Source organism: Lissotriton helveticus, chromosome 3_2 (assembly GCF_964261635.1).
Source record: "Lissotriton helveticus chromosome 3_2, aLisHel1.1, whole genome shotgun sequence".
Taxonomy (NCBI): domain Eukaryota; kingdom Metazoa; phylum Chordata; class Amphibia; order Caudata; family Salamandridae; genus Lissotriton; species Lissotriton helveticus.
Window position 1 is genome coordinate 381,930,015 of NC_136062.1, and position 26,411 is coordinate 381,956,425.

Sequence of the window (26,411 nt, forward strand, 5' to 3'; positions counted from 1 at the left end):
GTTGACCTCGGCGTGTTTCAAGTCGTCGGGGAACGAGGCGGTCGCCAGGGAGCGGTTGATGGTGTGGCGGAGCATGGGTGCGATGGTGTTGGCGGCTCTGAAGATGTGGTGGGGGCAGGGGTCCGTGTGGGCCCCCGAGTGGATTGACTTCATTGTCTTCAGTGTGTCTTCGGTGGTGAGGGCTGTCCAGTCATCAATCGCTGGTTTCCGGTGGTCGGGGGTGGTTGGTGAGGGTTCAGTGTGTTGGTTGTCTTCGTCGAAGTTGTCGTAGATGCTCTTGATTTTGTGGTGGAAAAAGATGCTGAGTTTGTCGCAGAGGTCTTGTGAGGGACGGATGTTGGTAGACTCGCTGGTGGGTTGGGCGAACTCCTTGATGATGCTGAAGAGTTCCTTGCTGTTGTGTGCGTGGGTGGAGATTCTGTCTTGTATCGCTTTTTTCCTCGTTTCTCTGAGTTGATGGTGGGCGTTGGTGGCGGCTCTGAAGTTGTTGTGGGCCTCTGTGGATTTGGTGTTTCTCCAGGCCTTTTCGAGGCGGCGGCATGTGCGCCTGGACTCTCAAAGTTCGATGGTAAACCATCTGGCTTTCTTGGCACGGGCATTGTTGTTTTTCTTGAGGGGGGCTATGGTGTTGGTGCTGTCCGAGATCTATCTATGCAGGGTTCGGGCTGCCGTGTTGGGGTCGTCGTTTTCCACGATGGTTGGGGTGGAGTTGTTGAGTGAAGAGGTGAGCTGGTCGTTGGTGAATTCGGTCCAGTTTCTTTGTGGAAGCAGGTGCTGGTGTCTGTGGATGGTGGGTGTTCTGAAGGTGAAGTGGACGCAACGATGGTCGGTCCATCGGAGTTCGGTGGTGTGGCTGAAGGTGATGGAGTTTCCTGTAGTGAAGAGGGGGTCGAGGGTGTGTCCTGCTGAGTGCGTGGGCTCGGTTACGATCTGGCGGAGTCCAATGTTGTGGAGGTTGTCCAGGAGGCATGTGGTGTTGGGGTCCAGTTGATTGTCGAGGTAGAAGTTGAGGTCTCCCAGCAGGGCGTAGTTGGTGGATGCGATGGCCTGCAGGGAGATAATGTCCGTGATGGAGTTGGCGAAGGATCCGCGGGATCCAGGGGGTCGGTAGATGAGGGTTCCTCGGAGGGTGGCGGTGGGGCTGGCCAGTATCTTGAAGTGAAGGTGTTCCATCAGTTCTGTGGACTCATCAGGGAGTGTGCTCAGGCGGAGGCTGGATTTGTGGAAGATGGCGATTCCTCCTCCTGGGTGGGTGGGGCGGTGCTTCCTGGAGATCTTGTATCCTTGGGCGATGGCGATGTCCGGTCCCGAGCTGGTGTTGGTCCAGGTTTCGGTGAAGAATGCTATGTCGAGGAGGTCCCAGATTTCTGTGGCGTGTTTGTGGAGGCACTGCGAACCGATCGCGAAGCGATCGTCGCTGCGAAACTCTATTGTAATAATTTCTGCTTTCAAGGAGCTAAGGGAGACAGGAGACAAGTGATGTGCACGCGCGCGTAAATGGATCAGGTCACACTCGGTTCCGGTCTCCCATGGCTCCTTGGAAGCAGAAACACACGCACACGCACACACACACACACACACACACACATACAAACAGAACCCCCCGGCGCTTACACACACACATCCCCTACCTCGGCTCGGCATGTCTTCTCATCACAGCTTGTGCAGGGACAGCCAACGTGCACGGCGATGGCGTCTCCTGCGCTACAACCGTGGTTTTGGTTTCGCGGCCTAAGCTTGCCATTGGCTGTACTGTTGCCAACCGGCACTTTATTAGCTGCAGAGCAATTATGCAGCTTTGTCCCTGCTTCTTGAAGAGTTCCCTGAGCGAGCAGTACGGATTCTTCTGGTATGTTGCTGTGTTGGACCCATCTGCGGATGTTAAAATAAACATTTTTTTGTATTGACAAAAAGCAAGGCATAAATGTTTGAAAGAACTGCATACTTTCATTGTATTGCAATTTCATTACTATCGTTTATTTTCTGTCACTGCTGGCACGTTTCTGTACCCGCTCTGTTCGTTTTGTTAATTTGCTATCTAAAGCGGACTGATCAAGTTTAGTGTATGAATTGTAACCGGAGGTAGCTATGGCAAAAGATGGCACATGCCAGTAACACACTGCTCCTGCCTCGGATGCCACTTGTTTACTTCCGGCTCCACTGACAGCTGCTGCCTGACCATGAGCGACATCGTGGACAAGACTCTGAGTTCTTTACCGGGGCTGCTGGCGCAGGATGCCGGGGCCAGTAAGCTGGCTGGAACCTCCAAGCTGGGCACCCTGATCCACAGCATCACTGCGCTCAGCTCCAGGCAAGTGAGGAGAGGAACCATTAGCGTGTAGCATCCTAAAATTCCCCCAGTCATGGTAGGAGGGGCAGCTCGTTTTCTCGGGCAAGGGTCAGTGTGGCACAGTCTGGAGCAGTGTCTCCCTCCCACACAACATTAAAGGGGAGGGCTCAGCCCATTAGGATAGTTTGTTTCATCCTGCTGCTGGTCTGACTGCGAGAGCAGGTTTTGGGGCGGAGTTCTTTGTAGTTCTTCCCTAAAAAAATGTCAACAAACAGTTGTGTCGCCTCATCTTCACTTCGAGCATCTGGCGACAAGCAGAGGTTGGGCGTGCACAACATAATAAGGTGGGGGGGGTGGGCTCAGACTGTGACATCACACGCCGAAAGGGAGGACGCTTTCTGCTATTATAAAGGGTCCTGCATGCTACTACATTTGTATCACTGATCAAATGCAGATGGACACTACCGTCATTATCCCACCTCAAAAACTGATATTAGCTGCCAAGTGGGTAAATGCATTGGGTGGCCCTTAATGCCAGTTCTGTTCTTTTGGGCAGCAGCGTATTGCATTCTGGATCTTGTAGTTTCACATTTAACTTTGCAAGTATGGGATTTAACATCCGGTTTTTCAAGAACACTACTACTGGCTATTGTTTTGTTTGTTTAACTGTGTTTGTGCTACTCTGCCCGTTGGCGCCCAGTCCGTTCTGTGACAGATATAGGGATCGAAAGTATAGTGGCCCGACCCATCGACATATTTGTTTCTCTCTGCAATCTGCTTGATCCACTATTACCTGGTCTTAACCTCTCCCTTGGATCACAGCACACCCTCTAGTGTTCCTTCCCTTGTCCTCTCTTCTGCTGAACCTCAAACCTCCAGAGGGAAGTGGGTCCTCTCCTTTGTTCTTGCCCCTCGTCTCAGCCTCCCTCTTTGACGTTACTGTCCCTCTTCTTATGTTGCCGTTCGGACATTCTCGCTGTTACTCCTTCCTTGGAACTAGTTACAGAGCAAAATGCAGTTGTCCGGTGTGAAAATGCAGCACGAGTTAAAGTGTGAGGGGACAAAGAAACAAAAATCACTTTCTCCTGAAATGCTCAGGAGTAATTGAAATTAGGTCAGAATAATTGTGCAGCTACAGATTAAGATGCTCATTTAGACTCCAATGAAAACAAGCATTTGCAATGCAATAGGTCTCGCATTGACACAAGTCTGAGCTATTGACATTATAAATAACAATGCCTTTTATTTGTTTTAAAAAAAAGGCATTATTTTCAATGTCAATAGCTCAAACTCACGTCAATGCGAAACCTATTGCGTTGTAAATGCTTGTTAGTAGTTGTGTTTTGCATCAGTCATGATAACGATACAACAATATAAATTAAATATTCACAGCATACACGTAGTATGTGTCTTGCTGGGCCCTCACAGACTTTTAGAATATTAACTAAAATACACACATCCTCGAAGCATACACAAAGTATATATCTAGCTGGGATTTCGCAGATTTTAGAAAAACTGAACAATAGCCGCACATTATCGTACCTGCTCTGTTCAAACTCTGTGTCACAACCGGATCTGATAAACAGCTGAAGGGTCAGCCTGACCTCACTGCAAGGGCCACCGTTCATGTTTGGGTAGGCCAGGCTCATGTTTAGGTGGGCCTGGCACACCCGGCCTACCTTCTAGAACCTGGCCTGTTCCAAGGCCGTGCTCCAGTCAGCCTCCCAGCAGGGAACTAAAAATATCCCCAACCAGCAGACTCCACAGTCCCAGCCGAGAGGCCAAGACCCATTCAGGTGCGATGCCCCCTCTCCCCCTTCAAGGGTCGCTCATTCAGGTGTAGATCCCTCCAGAAAGTCCGTCATCAGGGCCCAAAAACTCACCACTGTCAGGAGGAATCTGACAGACGAAAACAAGACAGTGAGGAGTCTCATTAGAGCGAGTAATGATCTCCGAGTCCCCTCTTCAAAGGGATCCTGGCGCCAACCCCCTCGTCTTTGCCCGACAACGGGTGACAAGGTGCCTGTTTAGGGCTCTTAAGGCCTAAGCAGGTGCCATTAGCATTTTACAGCGAGTGCCCCATTGGAGAGTCAATGTGTCTGCTGTTCGCAGTGCGTGGGGGCATGGGGGGAGGACACGAGCCAGAATGGAGGAGGGTGAACTGCGGAGGGTTTGGAGCCACAGATTCTCAAAACACATAACGGGGACAGGTAATTGACATAGAAGTAGGACTATGGTTTGCAGTAACCTTCGACATAAAAGTAGGACTATTTGAAAGCTGTCTTAGACATAAAAAAAGGACTACAATGATAGCTCCCTCCACAGATTGAGATGAAGCATTACAGACAACAAATCCGAGGTCTTTTATTGGCACCCCTCTCCTTTACGCAGCAGCATTAGTACTTTTTATTAAATTTACACTTTTAAGGACTATAGCATGTATTTTCCAAAAATCTAAAAAAAAATCCCAGGCTAGCAAACGCCAGATTTACTAGCTTTATCAATGCACGTTTCTACATCTGCGTGTCAGCACCACGTAAAGTACAATTCACTAATGTTGCTTAGTTGCTCATGACAGAAAAGCATGGGAGGTAAACTGCGGAATGCTAAATTGCCGGAGGGCAGCCAATGAAAAACAGGGACATTTCTGTGTTTAACCGGGATACTGTTTGAAAACAGGGACATTTGAGTCACTTGGAGACAAGTGTCGGGACACAGGGACACTTCTCCAAAAACGGAGACCGTCCTGGGAAAACTGGGACGTCTGGTCACCCTAGCCACAGCTCCTGTACTGAGGGAAGATAGCTCAGTGGGTTGGGAAAGTGCGGATGGGAAATGGAAATAGATGCATAGTCAGTGCTTTAAATGGGCCGGTACTCACCGGTACTGAGTACTGGCACTTCGAATTTTCTGGACCTCAGTACCGGCACTTTTCTTAGGTCAGGAAGAGTACCGGTACCCTCACTGAGAGCACAACAGGCTCCAGTTAGGTATGTCCTGCAGCAAGCTCTGGGCAGATGCCGCTCTTCTTCGGAGGAGCTTGCAAGACACTGAGCCCCTCCGTGGCATTTTGCAAAGTCGTTCACTTGAATGGCCCCAGACTGCAGGGGGTCTGACAGGGCTTGGCTTGTGTTATGCTGTGATCACAGGACAGGGTCTAGACAGACCCTGCACTGTCGATCAGGTGCGCATCGGCTATCAGCTTAAAGTGTTAAGGCCCCCCAACCCCTTCCTCCATCAGGCGTGTCAAATGAGACGAGGCTGGCTGTCAGTGATCCTGTCCCATTTAGGGAAATACACTGGCCATACTAAAGGGCGGGGTAGCGCGACGCAATGCTCTACCTTCCCCAAAACCGTTTTTTTTTCTTAATCTTTTTGTTCAGCACAGAGGCTGCTCTCCTTTGTGTCCCTCCATAACTATTCCCTGCCTTTGCTTTAACAACATGACTGACCTGGGTGTAAAGCTAACCTTTCAGTGCTTAATTTGTGCGTGGTTTCCGGTGCTCAGCACCGACACTTATTTTCCAGGGCCGGCACTACGGCTGTCTTTTATGTGGGCAGCTGTGGTGCAGATAATTTTTAAGAGTACTGCACACAGCAGGTTTGCTGTATCTTCCTAAATTATCTTCCGAGCTGCTTTCACTTTTATCCTTTTCGTCAAAAGGCCTGCACCCTGCCCGAGCCTCTAATTGGGGATTCTTATTGCTAAGGGCTGGCTCGTGACTCAGCTTGGACAAGGCAAGCTTGGAATGAGCACGCCCAGGACGAGGAAGAAACGCCACAAACGAAAATGTGTGCATTATGCTAGCCTGTGTGCCTTAGCGCCTAGTAATAAAATATTGCACAGAGGTTTAGGGCTGTCTCTCCCCAGCTAATCTGGCAGTAGGGCGAAGCCCACAGTTGTTCTCACCCCTCAGACACTGCCTGTGTCACGACAGAAATGTGCATAGTGGGTGAGGGTAGGTAGGCAAATAAATATCACTGTGCCATCTTTTTTCAATTACGAATAGTGACTTAACTTTGGACCTCTTGTTTCCTTCGCCCTCTTGTGCAGTGGTGACCTGCCTTTGCATATATCTCATTCCTGGGACAGCCTCGTGGGCACTTGTAGCCGGAGCTGGGCGGATGGGACCGCCGGGTGCACTTCACAGTGAATCTGACAGTGAGTGGCTATTTCTGCCCCCTCTTCTACCGGGCCTTGTTGAACATGCTCGGCTATACAGAAAGACGCCTTTCAATAACTAATTATTGTCAACTTAGCTGTAGTAACAAATACGCGCTGTTTTTTTTTACTTTTAAAAATCAAGACAAGTCCACAAAGCCAACGTCTAGGCCCACACTACCACCACAAATCCTATCTCCAGTGCTTAATTTGAGCTGGTGTTTGAAGGTGATGCCCAGTAGCACCTATTTTGAGAGATTGGGTTAGAACGAGAGAGAAAGGTAAAAATAGGTAAAGATGCAAGAGACAAAGGGAACAAGCATTGGCATTGCCAATAGGTCTCGCTTTTGGGCCCTTATAAGTAGTTATGCAGCATAATTTCCTTGTTGCAACAACATAAAATGTCGAATGCATAAACACTTAGATGGTCCCAAAAGCGAGCCCTATTGGCTATTTGCAATGCAATAAGTCTTGCATTTAGGCAACTTTAAGCTGTTGGCATAGTAAATGACAATGCCTTTTCAATTTATTGTAAAAGTAAAATTTTTTGAAAGTTATTGTCATTTACAATGCCATTATGTTCAATTTAAGTAAATGGGAGACCTATAGCATTGCAAATGATTGTTATTTATGATGTGGGTGAGTTGCGTGGGTGAGTGGCGTTGCGTGGGTGAGTGGCATTGCGTGGGTGTCAGTGGCGTTGCGTGTGAGTGGCGTTGCGTGTCTGAAAGTGGTGCTGTGTGGGTGTGAGTGACTTTGAGTGAGTGGCGTTGCGTGGGTGAGTGGGGTTGCGTGGGTGTCAGTGGGGTTGCGTGGGTGAGTGGGGTTGCGTGGGTGAGTGGGGTTGCGTGGATGAGTGGGGTTGCGTGGATGAGTGGGGTTGCGTGGGTGAGTGGGGTTGCGTGGATGAGTGGGGTTGCGTGGGTGAGTGGGGTTGCGTGGATGAGTGGCATTGCGTGGGTGAGTGTGGTGTTGCGTGGGTGTGAGTGGCGTTGCGTGTCTGTAAGTGTTGCTGTGTGGGTGAAAGTGGCACAGAGCCTTTGATGTGGCCTGGTGCAGGAGAAATGCTGCTGCTGCTAATTAAATACAAGAGCGGCCGGGAAACACAAGTACGGCCGGCCACATAATTAGGGGAGGAGAAGCCGCTCAGCACACGCTGGGAGAAGCCCTTTGATGTGCTATGCGGCCGCGATGCGCGCTCTGTGCTGGGGGAGGGCCATTAGCCTGAACTCGCGGCAAGATCAAACGAAGGGTGGGGGGGACATTGAGGAACAGGAACAGATGGCCATGAAAGTGTATGGGCCAAAAGCGCGTGCCTATACGTGCACTCGAAGAAAACGCCACGAAAAAAAGCGGTGGTTTGACAATCAGTTCGAGCACTTGAATTCTCGCCATTTCCCATTCCTTCGGAATGGTAAAGGCGAGACCTAAAAAGGAGGAGCGAAAGGTACCTGCAAAACGGAGATAAAGAGGGAGAGCATTTCTGGTGGTAGATAAAACAAATGTGAACCTCTCATTTGGCAGCGCTGGAAACTAGGTACTGAGAACTTTGAGCCCTGGGACGTATTTCTTTATTACAAATTAAGTACTGGCCCTTCCCATAGAGAAATGAACAGAAGGGAACGCTGCAGCAGTCCAGGAATGAGCTCCATGACAAATGGAAAATGGATTTGGTTGAGAGTAAGTTAAGATGAACATAGAAGGAAGGGGGAGGGATGATTGTATAGAAGTGTGGTGACAGGTGTAGTTAGGATTGCCACTTTTTTTCACATAAAAATGCCAGATATTTGTTGAGTTCTGAAATCATGAATGAACTTTGAAATGGTATTTCAACACAAATTTGTGTACGGTCAAAAATCCTGTGCATTTCTTAACTTTAATAATCGTTTATACATACATATTTATGTCTGTGTGCTTGCCGACCTATGTGTGCCTATCTTTGTGTGAGAGAAAAGAGAGAAAGAGGGAGAGAATCAGGACACTCTCAGGAGATATTTTAAAGGGAATGGGTGGGATGCTTTTGTGTACATGTCTGCTTGTTTCGCTCTGTGTGTGTGTGTGTGTGCATGCTTGAGAATACACAGTATTGTGCCAAACAACAACAAATAACATATGGTATTAAGAACCAGCAAATATTACAAAACAAGGAAATGTTAACATATCATCCTGTTTGGTTTTCATTTTGTGTAATGAGTTAACCTGCTTTGTCTACATGAACACATTTCTCATGCGTTTTGATATGTGCTGCAACTGGTACAGAGGTCGTTGTGTAATCATTATATCTTGCCCCTAGCCCCGCCCATTTGCCAAACCTCCAACTCATTTTAATGAGTACCTGCACTTATTTTTTCCCATTTAAAGCACCGTGCATAGTACGTTCATATGGATATGTATATCAGTGGCCACTCATGCCAGGTTCATCCAAAGTCGTATGTCAGTCTCAGGCCAATAGTTGTACTTGACTGTAGTGACTTGCCGTTGAGTGTGGAGTTGTGAGAATGTGATGAGGAATGTAAAGTTAGGGTCTGTGTGCTTCGTGAAACCTGCAGAAAGTATCAGTTGGAGGGAGGAGGGAACCCTAATAGGAGCTATCAGGTCGTGGCTGTAACTAAGTACCTAAGGTGAAATAAGATAATTATTTCTGCCTGAGTGGTTTTAAATTCATCTGTATTCAAGACCTTGCCCTACAACATTTTGGCGACACATAGAGATGCAGTAGGACTCCGGCGGTAGTTGGGAGCTGTTTGTGTTTAAAAAAGAGGACAATCAAGAGGTGGAGAGAACCCTTGTGTCCATGAAAGAGCATTCTGCGTCCTACTGTCACTGCCCCACCCCCGAATCCTCCACTCCGCCATACAACTGTCACAGCCCCATCCCTGAATACTCCACTCTGCCGTCCTACTGTCACAGCCCCATCCCTGAATCCTCCACTCCGCCGTCCTACTGTCACTGCCCCACCCCCGAATCCTCCACTCTGCCGTCCTACTGTAACATGCCCATCCCCGAATCCTCCACTCCGCCATCCTACTGTCACAGCCCCATCCCATAATCCTCCACTCCGCCGTCCTACTGTCACAGCCCCATCCCCGAATCCTCCACTCCGCCATCCTAAAAGATCAGGGCTTGATCCATCACCGTTTTTTAGCTCACTGCACCATCCCAGCTCAGAACCTGGCTACATGCAAATTAGTCTGACCCTGGCCCAGTGCATCATGGGAACAGGGCAGACCAAACTATCAAGCCAATTCTTTACTGGAAAGGAAACAAGCTTCCGGGGACCGGTTTCTGGCATTGCAGCCGTCATCGGCCAAAGAATTGGCTTGGTAGTTTGGTCGGCCCTGTTCCCATGATGCACTGGGCCAGGGTCAGACTAATTTGCATGTAGCCAGGTTCTGAACTGGGATGGTCCAGTGAGCTAAAAAACGGTGATGGATCAAGCCCTGATCTTTTGACTGGGTAGGAGTGTTCTGCTTAATTCAGATACTCTGTCCATTACCACCCCCTTTCATGAATCGTAAAATGATCCATGGCATAATCAGAGAGGCTGCTATCCAAGCTCTTATATGAGCATACAGTCATAAATTGAAACCTCATTGTTCGGTACCAAATGGGACACGTAGACTTTTTTTATGGGGGCAAGGAGATTTATTTACAGGACAAGTAGATTTCTGAGACATCTTGTCCTTTGGATAAGAAGATATTTTATAACATACCACACCCCTGGGTCGCTTACCATCACAACTGCTCCTACTTGCCATCACCTAAGCACGACATGTGAGCCAGGCTTCATGCTTTGTGTTCATACAGCATCTTCTTCCCGGACAAGCTGGTTCTGGGGACTAGGGCAAACCATCACTCTGCCAGCGTTCTGTGTTCCACCTCACCCCTCAAAGGAGAGGCGTCATTACTTGTACTGTAAGAGTGCCCCGCTTCTACATCGCTCGCACCAAAGGCCACCTTGTGAAGGTTTGACTGTGGGATTCCCCGGAGTGCAAAAAGGCTACTTGGTGCTAAAGCATACCACCTCATGCTGAATCGTGCTCTGCATTAGGATCTGCTACGCATTGGCAAAGAAGCAGCCTCCAGCAGGACTGTGGACCCATTCCACCAGGGCCAAAGCTGCCACCACTGTGCTGGCACGCGTAGTAATAGTACTAGACAGATGCTTGGCAGCAACTGGGCGTCCCTCCATACATCCACCGAGCATTTTTATCAGGATAGCCAAGTCTGCTGGGAGCGGCACTTTGCCTGCTTGGTTCTGCACAACGTCAGGGTTGATACCATCCACAGCACTCATTTCATTAGGTACTGCTCTGGTATCTGTTCATTAGGTAAGTAATCTGTGGCTAGAAGTCTCCATCCGAAGCAAATCTTTTTGCCTTCAGTACATTTTCTGGTAGAGACACTATCTAGCTACAGTGCCCTCATCGATCCTCCCATCCTCCCCTTTCTGTGGTTGGGCTTTACTCTTAGGATCTCAGATCTAGGGATCTGCACACAGACTACCAGGTTGCTTTGGGGCGCTGCATCGGGAGCACGGGCAGGTAAAAAAGCAATCTGTCTGCACGTGAGAGTGGTGCCTACATAGATCCCGCATGTCATTTCCCGAGCAGTAACAAGGCCACAAGGCGCCACCTTCCGGAAGCAAAAGCTTTTCTGAAAAGTTTCGGAGTCCAGTCTGACACCTGGAGAATATCGAAAAAGCATTTCCAAAGGCGAGTAACTTGTTCAATGACATTTTTTAGTTGTGATTGGCATTTCTAAGACTGTTGTTCTGAAACTTGGTCTGCTCTTTATTCTTTATTTGAATTTGATCATTGGATGTAAATGAAAAACTATCAAATGCTACAAGTACTTTATTCTCTCCTCCCCAGAATAAAACTAGTATTGAGGAATCGGGGAAGATCCTGCTTCCGACTGATGACAGCTGGAGAATCTTTTGTAATACCACCGAGCTATAAACCAGCTAAGAAGGTATCCTAAGAAAGAGGATCTGGGATCGGGCTTAAGTTTTGAGTAAAGTTGTTTTAGAGGTTTTTTTTTTCCTTAACAGTTGCTCTTAAATTGTTTTGAAATGTCACTGCCTTCTGAGGAATGGGCAACAAAATGCATCATTAATTAGTTTAATGTAACTAGATAGGGTAATGCAGCGTTTCTAGAAGCTGGCTCTTTAGGACTCGCAATCTTTTGGGTTTCTTGTCACTAGCGGATTGTGCTTTAGGTAACTTAATTGTTGGATGACTGTATAAATAGTCTGGACGTGGTCTTAATGTGGCCTGTGCCTGAACTCCTACAAAGTCAAAGCAATCCAGTGCCTAAAATTTAAAGCAGTTATTTTTTAACCATTCCAAGCTTACCCTTAGTAGATAGGCATGAGCAGTAAGGCATTGAGGGTAAGGTGTGTGATGTGAACGCAACAAATTTTACGTGCCAGCAACAATAATCCAAGTTAGCTAAAAAGCAGTCAATTTAATGTTTAAAATGGCAAAACAATAAATAAATGCATAGGTATCCATGGATACTAAAACACGAATTAGTGTTTCAAAAGCGTTTTTTAGTATTTAAAACGCAAGCATACCAATGCTGCATGTGAATTTCAAAAGCAGCCAATATGTGAGGCGGATAGCAGTAATTGTTTTTTTCACTGAGATAAAGCAAACTGACCGCCCCACCGGTGAGTGGTTTGAAATACAACTTTTATTAAAAGGTTTTTGTTCAAATATACAGTTCTCCCTTGCAGCAGAAAATGTCCTGTTTTAAAAAGTGGTGAATAAAAACAAATTTCCTCCTCTCCAAACTAATGGCGAGAGAACTTCCTCCCTTGTATAATGAAGTTTTCAAACTTACGGGTAATTTTTTCTGATTACCACACCATGGTTTAAAGTAGAAATTCTTTACTCTCAGCGAGTCTGGGTAAGAGTTAGTGTTACGCCAACCGGTTTTGCTGATTTTCTTCCTTGAAATTGCAGCGGAGTTTTTTCCTTGGATCGTCAACACTTTTTCCCCAGAAAAGTACATTCATAGCAAATGTAGTCTTATTCCTGTGGGCCTGTAAGAAGTCAGCTGTCCTGACCTTGAGTAGCTTATCTGAAAGACAGTTCTAAACTTCTGTACCTTAGAATTACCCTCTGGAGTCAGATTGGATCATGCGCATCAGTTTGTGATTTCAGTCTGCATCTGTTGTCGTGGTCGCCGGGATGACTTCGCGGTGCCTTCTTAGAAGACGCCCCTGCGTGCTGCAATCCGTTTCTTTTTCTGCGCCAGCCTAGCGCAGATCCGGAGAGAGCTACCCCTTTGGTCACTTTTTGACAAATCTTTTTTTTTTTTACTTTTGGTCTACTTTTCGAGTCTTTGCCTCCTGGTGCACAAGGGATGCCCCATCGGACCAGCTTTAAACCCTGCGAGGCCTGTCACAAACTGATCTGTGACGGACCTGCACCTCGTGTGCCTCTTGGTGTCTGGAGCATGACCACGACCTGAAGTCATGCTCGGACTGCAGGGCCATAAATCCAAAGCATTTGCTGGAGTGGTACTGAAAGCTCTAGGAGGCTCGGCAGTCAGCCCCGCGTTGCTCAAGGGAAAGGTCTTGAGCCATCACACTTTGTCCAAGTGTGCGAAGTACTTTGGTAAGTCTCAGCACAAGAAGGCGCTTCGCCTTCTCTGTCGGGTGATGCGGGATCCAGAGCGTCTTTTCCTTAAAGCTCAGTCTTCGGTGCCTTCTTCAGGGACGACTCTGCGCCTCACTCTGGTTCCTGGAGCCGGGACGTCCCCTGCCCAGCTTCGTGCATTTTACGAAGCCCTCAAAAGTATTTTTGGGTAGCCCGACCCTGCCGGCGTGCCTTTGAGCCCCGCAGAACCAGTCGCTGGTCCTGTGCCTTCGAATACGACTCGGCTGAGGGTGTGGGTGGTGCCACCCCTGTGGCTCAGACGGAGCCTGTACAGTTGCTGCCGAATTACCCACCCTTCCCGGGGTTGGGGGCGACTCCGGCCAAGATTACAGCCTTTCTCTCGGCCATGGTACGTCTTTTTGAGCCTTTGACTACAGACGGTGCGCCATCTAGCATTGCAGAGCTGACGGAGGATCCTGCCTTGCCCACACCGGTGGCTTCAGCCCCGGTGTCGCTGACTGCTCCGGAGCTGCAGATCCTCCCTGGAACCAGGCTTGGTTCCAGGTCGACGCCGATTGACCTTAAGATACCTCCACCGACTTAGACTCCACCGACACCACCACTGACATCGCCTCCTCCTTGGGACGACGTCGTCCCCAGCTTCACCTCTAATGTGGACGCGGCGTCAGCTCGACATCAATAGATGCCGTTCATGACGTTGATGGGGATGTTTTATCCCCACGTCCAGCCACCTAGTTTTCAGCCTGTTCCACAGGACGAGAAGGCAGAGTAGGACTGGGAGGGATCTGAGGACCCTCTCGCACAGGCTTGCGAGTGAGATGGACTGGGCAGAGGATTTGGAAGGGGCTAGTGGTCTGGATACCTCCCCAGACCGTGGCATATTGTCCGGTACTTCTACAGTGGCTACTGAGGAAGGGGCTACATATAGTGTGGTGTTGCGTAGGGCAGCTGATGCATTACATATTCAGCTACCTACTGTGGCTGTCAGGACTAACCTCCTGACAGGTGCTTCAGCCAACGGCAGCTGCTTTGGAGCCACTGTTGCCCTTTAATGAAGCACTGTCTGATGTTCTTCTGGGCACTTGGTCCAGTCCCACCTCAGTGGCTCCTGTGGACAGGAACGTGGCCCGACGCCATCGCCCTGCCCCAGGTAATCTAATATTCATCTCCCAACACCCTACCCCTGAGAGCTTGGTTGTCCAAGCCTCTGCTTCTACTACCGCCTCCTCTACCATACCCCGGGATAGAGAATCCAAGCGCATAGAACATTTTAGAAAACCTCTTTTCCTCTGCTAGTGTGGCACTGCAGTCGGTGAACACCGCATGCCTCTTGGGCCGTCATTTGTGGGGTACTCTGACGACGGTGCTGCGTCAGTGCCCGGAGGAGGCCCAAGACGTTCTCTCCCAAGCTATTACAGAGGGGAGAGATGCAGCGAAGTACACCATTAGATGTGGACTTGACCCTGCTGACTCACTGAGCAGAGCGATTTCAACGACAGTGGCACTACGACGCCACACCTGGTTGAGGACCACTGGATTCTCAGGTGATGTCCAATCAACACTCATGGACATGCCATTTGATGGCCGTTGCCTCTTTGGCGACAATGCAGATCATGCTCTGGAGCGGTTCAAGGACTCACAGGCCACGGCCAAGTCCTTGTGTTTTTCCCAGTCCCGCCCTTCTCAGCAGCCTGCTTTTTGTTCCTTTTGTGGCACCGTAAGGTGCTCCCAGCTGCATTCACAACAGGGCCACAAGCCATTGCAGCACGGCCGTGGATATGGGATCCATCATAGTGGACAACGGGGCCAGCAAACGTGTCAGTCCACCACCAACCCTGTCACCACTGACTCCAAACCTTCCTAGTCTGGAGTTTCAGGTCAATACCACTCCAATGGGCTGGAGGCTTCGCCATCACCTCACCCACTGGTGCAACATCACTTCGGACAGGTGGGTTTTAGAAGTAGTCCGTAGGGGCTACTCCCTCCCCTTAGAGACCAGCCCTCCCGCCATGCCACCCCAGTACCACAGCTTGTCGCAGGATCACTTGCAACTTCTTCAACATGAAGTTACAGCCCTCTTGGCAAAGGGGGCCATCGACATCGTTCCAGTGACAGAAGTAGGTCAGGGTTGTTATTCCCACTACTTTCGGATACCAAAGAAGGACCAGGAACTACGCCCTATCTTAGACCTCCGGAACGTGAATCGATTCCTCCGCAAAGAGAAGTTCAAGATGCTCACTTTGGCTCAGGTCTTGTCTGCTCTCGACCCACAAGACTGCAGGATGCGTATTTCCACATCCCGTCCTGCCGGCCTACCGACTTGACCTACGGTTCACGGTAGGCCACTAGCACTTTCAGTTCCCAGTGCTCCCTTTTGGCCTTACCCGCGCCTCTCTGGTGTTCACGAAAGTGATGGCGGTGGTTGTGGCTCATCTGCGCAGATCAGGGGTGTCAGTCTTCCCCTATCTAGATGCCTGGTTTTTGAAGGTGGGTTTGCCCCATGCAGTTGTCTCCCACCTCCAGACGACGGCCAACCTCCTGCATTTACTGGGGTTCTCCATCAACGTGCTGAAGTCGCACCTGATTCCCTCTCAGAATCTCCTCTTCATCGGAGAGGTTCTGGACACGCATCCGTTTCTGTTTTTTCTTCCCAAACAACGAGTCCAGGATATTCGGACTATGATACTGATCTTTCAGCCCTTATCCTGGGTTTCGGTCAGGATGACCCTGAGGCTGTTGGGCCTCACGGCCTCCTGCATCCTGCTGGTAGAACATGCCAGATGGCTTATGTTATGTAGTTTTTTATATAGCGTACGGCTACTCGGTAAGAGTGTCCCGACGCTTTCCACCAACAGCTCAGAGTAAAATGTAGCATATATATAGTAATATGCGGGCTCTGCAGTGGGACCTGTAGTTCCAGTGGGCGCAGTACCAGGGGAACCTGTCCTATTGTGTCCAGATCTCGGAGGGCACTGCTCAACAACTGCAGTGGTGGGTCAACAGCAGATCCCTCTCCCTTCCCCAACTGGAGCACACAGTAGTGACAAATGCGTCCCTCCTGGGCTGGGACACATGGGAGAGGCGGAGTTAAGAGCTCTGGTCTCCGGCGGAGTCCAGGTACAAAATAAACCTTCTGAAGCTTTGGGGCGATCCGTCTTGCACGGAGATATTCCTTCCCTCTGTCAAGGGGGGAGTAGTGCAGGTGTTTGTGGACAAGACCACCGCCATGTGGTACTGCAACAAGCAGGGTGGGGTCGTGGACCCTTTGTCAAGAGGCTCTGAGCCTCTGGACATGGCTGGAACATCAGGGCATTCGCCTGGTGGTTTAACACCTGGCAGGTTCACTGACCAGGGCAGACGAGCTCATCCGCAGGTGCATGATGGATCACGAATGGAGTCTTTACTTGGAGGTGGCGCAAGGACTCTTTGAACAGTGGGGAGAGCCTTGGTTAGATTTATTCGCCACCGAAGAAAACGCTCAGTCATCAGTTCTGCGTGTTGAAATTTCCAAGGTGACACTCGTTCGGCGACGCTTTCCGTCGCAAGTGGAGCTGCGGTCTGTTGTACGCCTTTCTGCCTATACCACTTCTGCCCAGAGTGCTGAAGATCAGGCGCAACCGGGCCCAGGTCATTCTTGGGGCTCCGGATTGGGCAGGAAGAGTCTGGTATCCCGAACTACTCAGGATGAGCATCGATCCTCCGATCAGACTGCCTTGTCATGAGGATCTTCTTTCGCAACAGCAGGGGCAGGTCCTCCACCCGAACCTGTCCAGCCTCCACCTTTTTGCGTGGAGATTGTGCGGTGGCAGTTGATTCCTTACGACTGGCCTCCTAAAGTTTATAATGTGATTCTGGCAGCCAGGCGTGTCTCCCCTAAGGTGGTATACGCCTGCAAATGGAAAAAATGTGTGGCTTGGTGCACAGCAAAGGCTGGGGATCCCCTTTCTGAGGCCCTTTTGTTCATTCTCTCTTTGGCCCGGCAGGGCTCTGCTCTGGACACTATCAAAGGTTATCTTTCAGCCATTTTGGCTTTTCGCAGGCTACCTGATTAGCCCTCTCTTTTTTGAAAGTCCCCTGTTTTAAATAGGTTTCTTAAAGGCATTACACACCCTTTTCCTCCTATTCCTTTTGTGATGCCACAGTGGGACTTGAGTCTTGTGCTTACCTATTTTATGTGTGCTCTCTTTGAGCCCCTTCCAAAATTGTCCTCTTCGTCTCTTGCCTCTCAAGACTGCTTTCCTGGTTGCCATCACCTCCGCTAGGCGTGTGAGTGAGCTCCAGGCTTTATCTTGTAAGCCGCCTTTTCTTTCAGTCCATCCAGACAAGGTTGTTCTCAGTCCCCGGCCCTCCTTTTTGCCAAAAGTTGTCACGGCCTTCCATCTTGGCCAAACCATCACCTTACCCACCTTCTTTCTACCTCCACATCCTTCCAGGGAGGAAGAGAGAAAACGTGCGCTTTCATTCTACTTCAACCGCACACAACAGTACCGGGTGTATGATCAACTCTTTGTCGGCTACGTGGGTGCCAAAAAAAGGTCGAGCGGTTCACAAGAGAACCATCTCCCGCTGGGTTGTCTTGTGTATCAAGGCATGTTACTATTTGGCTAAAAAAGAGCCTCCGGTGGGGCTGCTTGCTCATTCCACTCGAGCAACAGCAACTACTACTGCGCTGGGCCGTGGAGTCCCTCTGCAGGATATCTGTCAGGCAGCAACGTGGGCATCTCTGCACACGTTTACAAAACATTATTGCCTGGGCGGTCAAGTCCAGAAAGACGGCTTCTTTGGCCGTTCTGTTCTTTGTGACTTTTCTAGTTTGATCTTGGTTTGCAAAACCACCACCGGGGATGATATTGCTTGGGTATGTATTCTAAGGTAAGGAATCTGTCACTAAACGTTTCTTTCAGATGCAAGAGTTACTTACCTTCGGTAACATTATATCTGTAAGAAACATTAGTTAGTGACCGATTCCTTACCACCCACCCATCCTCCCCGTTCTACGCACTGATTTATAGGGTTAAGGACATCTTTTCAAGACCCTAGAATTTTGTATGCACCAGTAGTCTGTTAAAAGTTAAGTTAAGTATCCTGCATGGCTCTGCGTTCCTGGCATTTAAAGGTGTGTACAGAACTGACAGCACTCGTGGGCGGCATATAAGTAGGCACTCCGATGTCAGCCTGACGAATATGCCGATGACTCATGCGGAGCCGCACAACGCCCCTACCGACGCACAGAGGTACTACTGACAAACTTTCTGGATCCAGACTGACGCCTGGGGATATTCTAAAGGTAAGGAATCTGTCACTAACTAATGTTTCTTACAGATATATCGTTACCGAAGGTAAGTAACTTGTGCGCTGCTGCACCAAATCTCCATCACAGCCAGTCTCACTGCAACTCTGTCCCAGAAACCTCTTTAAATAGTAATTGCACAGCCATAATCATTCAGTGAAACCTCCACGGTCACATTTATTCCCAGCCACAGTAGTCCCAAATGCTCTATAAATGTGCGCCACACTCTCTGAGCTATTAGCATTGTAAATTACTGCCTTTTATTTGTGTTAATTTTCAAAACAGATAAAAGGCATGGTCATTTACAATGCCTATAGCTTAAACTCTGACATGCGAGACCTATTGCATTACATATGCTTGTTCTGCTTATGATGCGGAAATCTGCCTTCTTGGTTCAGGACTGCCCCTAAATACTGTATTTAGGGGGCGTTTTAGGGGTCTCAAGGTCAGTAGCCAATGGCCTACTGACATGAGGGTGACTACTCCCTGGGTGTGCTCACCTCAAATGGAGAAGAGCACTATCCCTAATCCTGACTGGGGACTGCCTGCCATCTGCAAGATGGTGGGCATTGAAGAAAGGGCTCCCCCCTGAGGAGTGGGGTTGGCAGAGGTGGGCACACCTTGTGGGCTGGCTAGTTTTTCCCACCCGTCTTCACGCCAGAAAGGAGGGGATAGCATGAGAGGCTGTGGGTCGCATTACAAAGCCTGCCTAGCCTTTGAGTCTCCCCTGCCACAGATGGCTCTTCCTGGCCTTAGGGAGGTGTGAACACCTCCACCCAGGAAAGGCTTTGTCTGGGCTAAGGGAGCGAATGCTCCCACACGAGGGGTCCAGCAACGTGTCGTGGTGGCCGGCTTGTGACTCAGTCAGAGAACCCCCCAGAGGCTGTTCATTTTTCAGGAGGCATCTCTAAGATGCCCTCTGTGTGCATGTTTCATTAAATCCCACACTGGTATCAGTGCGGGTTTAATGCGCTGATTAGTTTGATACCGAACGTCCCAGGTTTCAGTATAGCCATTATTGTACTGTGGAGTTCGTAATGACAAACTATCAGCACCATATCCTCTTGATGGCATTACTACACTTACAATGAATTTGTTTAGACACTGTAGGAGTACAGGGTTTATGCACCTGTACCCTCACCACTGGTATACTGCACCCAGCTAGAGGGGTGACTGATCTATGCCAGGGCAGAGGGTTGTAGGCATGGCATGTCGACTCTTCACTTTGTTCTGCACCAAAACATGTTGCCTTCAAAGGCAGTGTGTTGGGGTAAAGGTACTAGGTCTCTATAGGTGGCACAATAAGTGCTGCAGGCCTTAGAGGCCTCTCTGGTCGCAGTGCCCTGGGTACCTGTGGTACCATTATCTGAAAGAAACCAGTTCGTTATAGATTCCGACTGGATCCGGATTTTTTTTTCGTCAGGAGTTACCTCTGCACGTCCGAAAGTGGCACCGGTCGGCTTCCCGTCCGTCTGCGTCGTGGTCGCTGGGATGACGTCACTGTAGCTACTTGGAAGCCACCCTCGCGTGCTGACGTCAGTTCTTTCTTCTTCCGCGCCCGCCAGCGCGGATCCGGGAAGAGCAGTACCTCAGTCATTTTTTCACCACATTTTTCTCGACTTTAATGGACTTCTTGTTTCGAGACTCCGAATAAGTGCATGAGGGGTGCCCGGTTTTAATGCCTGCGGTTCCTGTAGCCGACTGATGTCGGTGACGGATCCACACTGCTTGTGCCTCTTCTGCCTGGAGCGCAACCATGACCCCAAGTCGTGCTCCGACTGCCGGTCTGTGGCGCCAAAGGCTGCTTGAGCTCCGGCAGTCTGCTCCACGCCATTCCAGGTCCAGAGGGAGGTCGAGGGACCGGTAGTGGAGCCATCACCACTCTGGGTCTGAGTCTTCCCACTTGGGTCGGGTAAGTCAAAGCATAAGAAGTTGACTTCTCCTCGTCGGTCCCGGTGCGAACCCCCCACCCCTCCTTCCCACCCACCCAGCTTTGTACTTTCTACGAGGCGATGCATGTCTTCTTTGGGTGGACGACCCCCGCCATCATGCCCCGCGGACTCTGTTGTGGGGGCCTAGGTCATCGCTGCCAGTGGCTCCGTCCCCGGTGCTGCAGCCCCCCTCCCCCTTTGAATACAGGGCTGGATCCGGATTTGCGTTGGTTGACCTCATTACACCTCCTCCTGCGCCATTTCTACCAGCACCACGTCCGTGTTAGACGCCGGTCGGCTGCCCGGCCTCCATCCTGACGTGGACACGGAGCCGGATCGACTACGTCCGACGCAGAGAGGGGATTTTGTGCCCCGTTCACTCCTGGGGTCTGTTTTCAACCTGAATGGCACCCAGATGACGAGGAGGATGAAGACTGGTCAGTTGACCCTCTAGCTGACCAGTTAGGCAGTAAACAGGAATGGTGAGGGACCTGGGGGATGCCAGTGGTCTAGACACCTCCCCTTACTTTGGCATGTTGTCTCCTTCTACCGTGGCTACGGAGGAGGGAGCGTCATATGCAGTGGTGTTGTATAGGGCAGCCGAGGCACTCAACCAAGAGCTTTCTACGGTGGTGGTCAGGGCTAACCTCCTGACAGGTGCTTCAACCGGCTGCGAGCACTTCGGAGCCTCTGCTGCCGTTCAATGAAGCACTTACCAACGTCATTTTGGGTATGTGATCCAGGCCCAACACGGGGACTCCCATAGACAGAATGATCGCCCAGCTCCGGGCGACCCCACTTTCCTCTCCCAACACCCCACCACGGAGAGCTTGGTAGTCCAAGCCTCCACTTCCAAAAGCGCCTTCCCTACAGCTCCACCGGAAAGGGAATTCAAGGAGCTGGACCACCTCAGCAAGAAGATTTTCTCTTCCGCTACCTTAGGACTGCGATACTTAAACACCGCATGTCTCATGGGCTGTTATACCCTCTCTGTGTGGGATACGGTGGCACAGGTGCTGCCTCAGTGTCAGGAGCAGGCCCAGGCAGTGCTCACTTAGGCTGTTGACTAAGGGAAGGATGCAGCCAAGTTTACGATCCGATGTGGGCTGGACACCGCTGACTCCCTGGGCAATACCATTTCAACGTCCGTAGCGCTTCGTCGCTACGCCTGGATGAGGTCCACTGGCTTTCTGGCGATGTCAAGATGCCCTTTGATGGCCGTCGCATTTTTGGCGACAAAGTAGACACCGCTCTGGAGTGCTTCAAGGACTCATGGGCTAAGGCCAAGTCCTTGGGCCTCTCTGCCCGTCCTGTGCAGCCTTCTTTTCGCCTGCTACATCCCGCCCAGCGCCACAGGCTACAGCAAGTTTCCCAACCTTCGCGCGGCCTGGGACATGGAAACAGTCATGGCTCCGGGGGCCAGCAGGCAGGTCAGTCCACCAACCCCTACCTCCCCCGCCGCAGTGGCCTCCAAACCCTCTTAGTCAGTCCTTTCAGGCCCATCAAGCAACAGTGGTCTGCAGGATTCGCCATCACCTCCCCTACTGGTGCACCGTCACTTCGGATAGGTGGTTTTGCAAATAGTCCGAAGGGGCTACTCTCTCCCTTTCGACACCACCCCTCGAGCCATGCCAACCCGATACCACTGCATGTTGGAGAATCGTCTGTGAAGTACTGGGTTTTTAAGAACCCAGCGGTGCCAGGGAACACACCCTAAGACTTCGAGTCCTTCCTGTCCCGGACTACAGAAACAGTCTTCTTGGTGAAGTCAAAGATCGAATTTATTGGCTGCAGCCAGTAACAGGTATCCCAGAAGTACAGCACGGTGTATATTCTCAGGAGACTGCTCAACTTACAAAGCCAGCCATCCCTTTTTATACAAAATATTATGCTTTAGGCAAACATTCCTTATTTTACAGTTGACCATTCACATATTTTCACAACAAAGAAAAAGCATCATGATGACAATCCCATTTTTCAGTTCGCCCAGCCCACAATCAATTTCCCGGCAAGGCCCAATACTTTCATCAGATATCTAACGGACCCCTAATAAAATCGGGCACCTCATCGTAAAGCAGGCCATAAAGCAAGAAACAGAGACGGGTGTGTGTAAGATTAGGCATAGTTGTGTGTGATGAAAGGTCTTTGGCATGCGGCACCTTGATCCTAATCTCGGTCGGCCACTGGGAAAGGAACTGGCCGAACAGGTTTGGCTTCGGGCAGTGGAGTCAGCTTGCCCAGGTCTCACAGAAGTCAGCTAAAGGTGTACGTGTCCCAAAAGACTTATTCGGCCTTAGTCATCGGCCTATGTGAGGGCAACCACAAGATGGCTGCCATACACAGAATGGAACCCGAGGGTTCAGAACGGAATCCTGATTTCAGGGCGATCTCGCCACTCGAATACGCCGAAAATGCTTGTATATAGTGTACTCGTCATTCTCGGCCTGTTGATACCAAAATTGTCATGATACGACGAGGTTTAAGACACGGGTCCAGAATTTTCAGTACTACAGACCCTCCTTTTGCCTTTACATAGGCAATCAACCTACACTCACACTAATCTGAGTCCAGGTCTATATTCCTAAAATCATTGAGATGTTGCTGTAGCATCATCCTATTACTTAGCTCGTCCCTCGATACAGGTTTCCTTACACATAATGCAGCACAGAGGCCACATAAAGCAGGAGCACACTGTACGCATAGACAGAACAGGAAAAGAATGGCTAAGATCATCCCAATGACCATCAGAATCTTCCATCCCCAGGCCGATAACAGTGTCAGAACCACCCCACCACCGACCAATCTCCGTTATCCACATGAATTGATTCAGAGATTTTATGTAGTTTGGAAATGGCCTGGTACACTGTTGGAGCATTATCGGGAATGAAAACACAGCAACTTGATTGGATCACTTTACATACCCCACCTCGGTCTGCAAGTATGACATCTAGCGCAACTCTGTTCTGAAGAGTCATAAGGCGATCAGACTGAAGCTCAGCAGTCAAGTTACTAAGGGCACCGGCAGTTTCAACTACGGTGGATTCAACCATCCTTGTCAATTGCCTTATGTTCCTGCTGTTGAAACGGCAGAAAACCCTTCAGGAAATCTCCCAATTCTTGTCCTGCAGTGTCTTTCTCACTGAAGACACCTCTAACTAACCTTGTCTTGTGGTAATCTGCCGCTGCGGTGTAGGTGGGAGGCAACAGGAACGAAACAAAACATGTGCCCGAGAAGTCAGGGGGCAACCATGTGTATGCTCTATCATGACAGATGAAATAGGTACCCTTAGCTGCTAGGAACGAAGGGGAAGTCTGGGACGCAAAGACATATGTCTCCGTGCAGATACTCTTTCCTAACTGGGCTCTGGGATTCTTGCCATTACCTTGCAGACATAGGTGACCCTGATGGGGTACAATCCAAATCGGGGAGGATCTCTTTGCTCGCTCGTTCTCACTCAGACTAACTCCATATCCGGTCACGTTCCATCCAATATATGCTAGTGTCTCATCTCTTGGGATAGTCTCATAGGAAGTAGCTTCTCTAATCATATCTACTATACCCTTAACTAGAGCACTATTCTTCGGATTATCTTTTACAGAACGTAGGGGGTGGACTTCATGAGCATAGATGAACATTGTTATGTATGCCCACACAGAACCATTATAGCTGAATGGCAGGACCAGATAAGGGATACCTTTATCAGTAGTATGAGGCATAAGACCACACACCCAACAGTTAGTCGTGTTCACCACTAATTGGTGTTGGTGCAAGAGCTGAACAAAGGAGTGATTGATAAACTCTAATCTCCTAACGGACTCATGTGCAGGTAAAGGGTGAAAAGAATTTGAGGAAACAGTGGAAGGAAACATGGGCTGTGCAGTGGGCGCAAATGTTACGCGAAAAGAGAATAAAACCTATCCTATTAAAACATCATTACACTAAACAACATGAAAATGCATATTATCAAAAAGCGTTTTCTGGTCATCATTATACATATTTTGGCTTTAAAGTCCTTCTCGTTGGCAGGTCTCTCCATCTCGAAAAACTCAATCCTCTAACCTTGCTGCTCGCGGAGGTAGGGTGTTCCGTGCTAAGGAATGCGCCTGTCAGTCCAAGGGAAACGCCCAAGAACCAACCAGAACCATCAACCTTGTGTCTTCGGATTGCACTCCAAAGACTTGTCGCCCACGACCCTACAGCTGAACCCGGATGGTGGTTCGAAAAATAAAGTTTCTCGGATGGGAGAGCTGCACTTTCAAAAATAGCAAAGTATTTATTTCTCCATAGTTCTCGGCCTCAGATTATAATGGCTTTTTCCAGGTAATGTCTGGTCTTGAAACAAGAGTTCAGGCTCGGTAATGTCCAATCGAATTGACTGTGGCACAGCTTCCTGCAAAAGATTGTCACTTTCACGTTCAGAATTTGTTCCTTTTACACGTGCATCGCTGAAAGGCAGGAAACGAGGCACAGTCTCAGTCTGAGTCGGCAATACCCACCTGGACCAACCGGTCGTACGGCAGAGGCAAAGGGACCCTCTTACAATGTACGCCGTGGATCCAGTTTTTCTTCCCTTCCACTCGCACGGCTGATCTCGTTGACAAAAGGACTAGGTGGGGGCCGGTCCAACGGGGCTGATCATTCTTTGTCCGCTGGAAGTTTTTAACCAAGACCCACGAACCAGGATCTATAGTGTGTCCTGGATCTTCAGACACCGGAGGCAGAGTATCGTGAACCTGTTGGTGTAAAACACGCAATTTAGCCGTCAAATCATACAAGTAATCAAATAGTACAGGGTGTTCAAGTTCACTGAGTTTTGTCAGCCTAAGCACTTCCCATATGTTGGCCGGGCGGCCGAACACAATTTCGTAAGGACTAAGTCCCACTCGTGAATGCACAGTCATTCTTGTCGATAGAAGTGCTAATGGTAAGGCATCGGGCCATTTGAGGCCAGAGCTCGCTTGTATCTTGGCCAGTTTCAGTTTTAACGTGCCATTGTAGCATTCTACTAGTCCAGCTGATTGGGGGTGATTTGCAGCGTGAAATTTCTGGCGAATGCCTAACCCTTCACATACTCTCTTCATCACTCTACCCACAAATTCGCTCCCATTCTCACTCCAGACCATTCTCGGCAAGCCAAATCTAGGGAAATACTCTTTCACAAGGGCTTTAGCTGTGGATAGGGCAGTATTGTCCTTCAGGGGATATGCTTCTACCCATCTCGAAAAGGCACAAACAACAACTAGTACGTATTTCAAATTGTTGCACCTTCCCATGTGGATGAAATCTAGCTGCAAAGCCTCGAACGGATACGTTGGAGGCGCAAAATGACCAGCTGGAGTTGGGGTTCCCCTACCAGGATTGTATTTCAGACACACCATACAATTCTTGACCACATTCTCTGCACACTTAGGAATTCCAGCATTTTGCCATACTGGAGCCAACAACTTACAAATCCCTTTCACACTGATATGAGCCATTCCATGGGCCATTGTAACCACTGCAAGCACATAAGCATCGGGTAACAACCATCGCTGATGTTCTGACAATTCAACCCAACAACCATTTGCATCCAATTTACCCGTACTCTCTCTCCACACACTGAACTCTTTCTCTGTAGCCTCCGCTTGAATAGACTTCATGCTCTCTATCGTATCTTCACACATTCCAATGTCACCAACCCATCTCGCAGGGCCTGCAACATACATTCGACTCATCACATCCCTTGCTGTTTCTTTCGCGACTTAATCAGCAAATGCGTTACCACGACCAACATCATCAGTAACCTTCTTATGTGCACTGCATTTCACAATCGCGAATTGCAACGGCAAAGTAAGTGACTCAAACTCATCCACCAACTGACCATGCTGTATCTTGGCTCCATGCGAAGTCAAAAACCCACATTCTTTCCATAATCGTCCAAAACTATGGGCCACACCAAATGCATACTGGCTGTCAGTATATATGGTCACTTTCATTCCTTTTGATAAAACACATGCTCTTGTAAGTGCAATCAACTCTGCTGCTTGAGCTGAATTATGTGGGATACGTGCAGCTTCAACAATCGTATGCAAAGTCGTAACAGCATATGCCGCAGTCGTATCACCATTC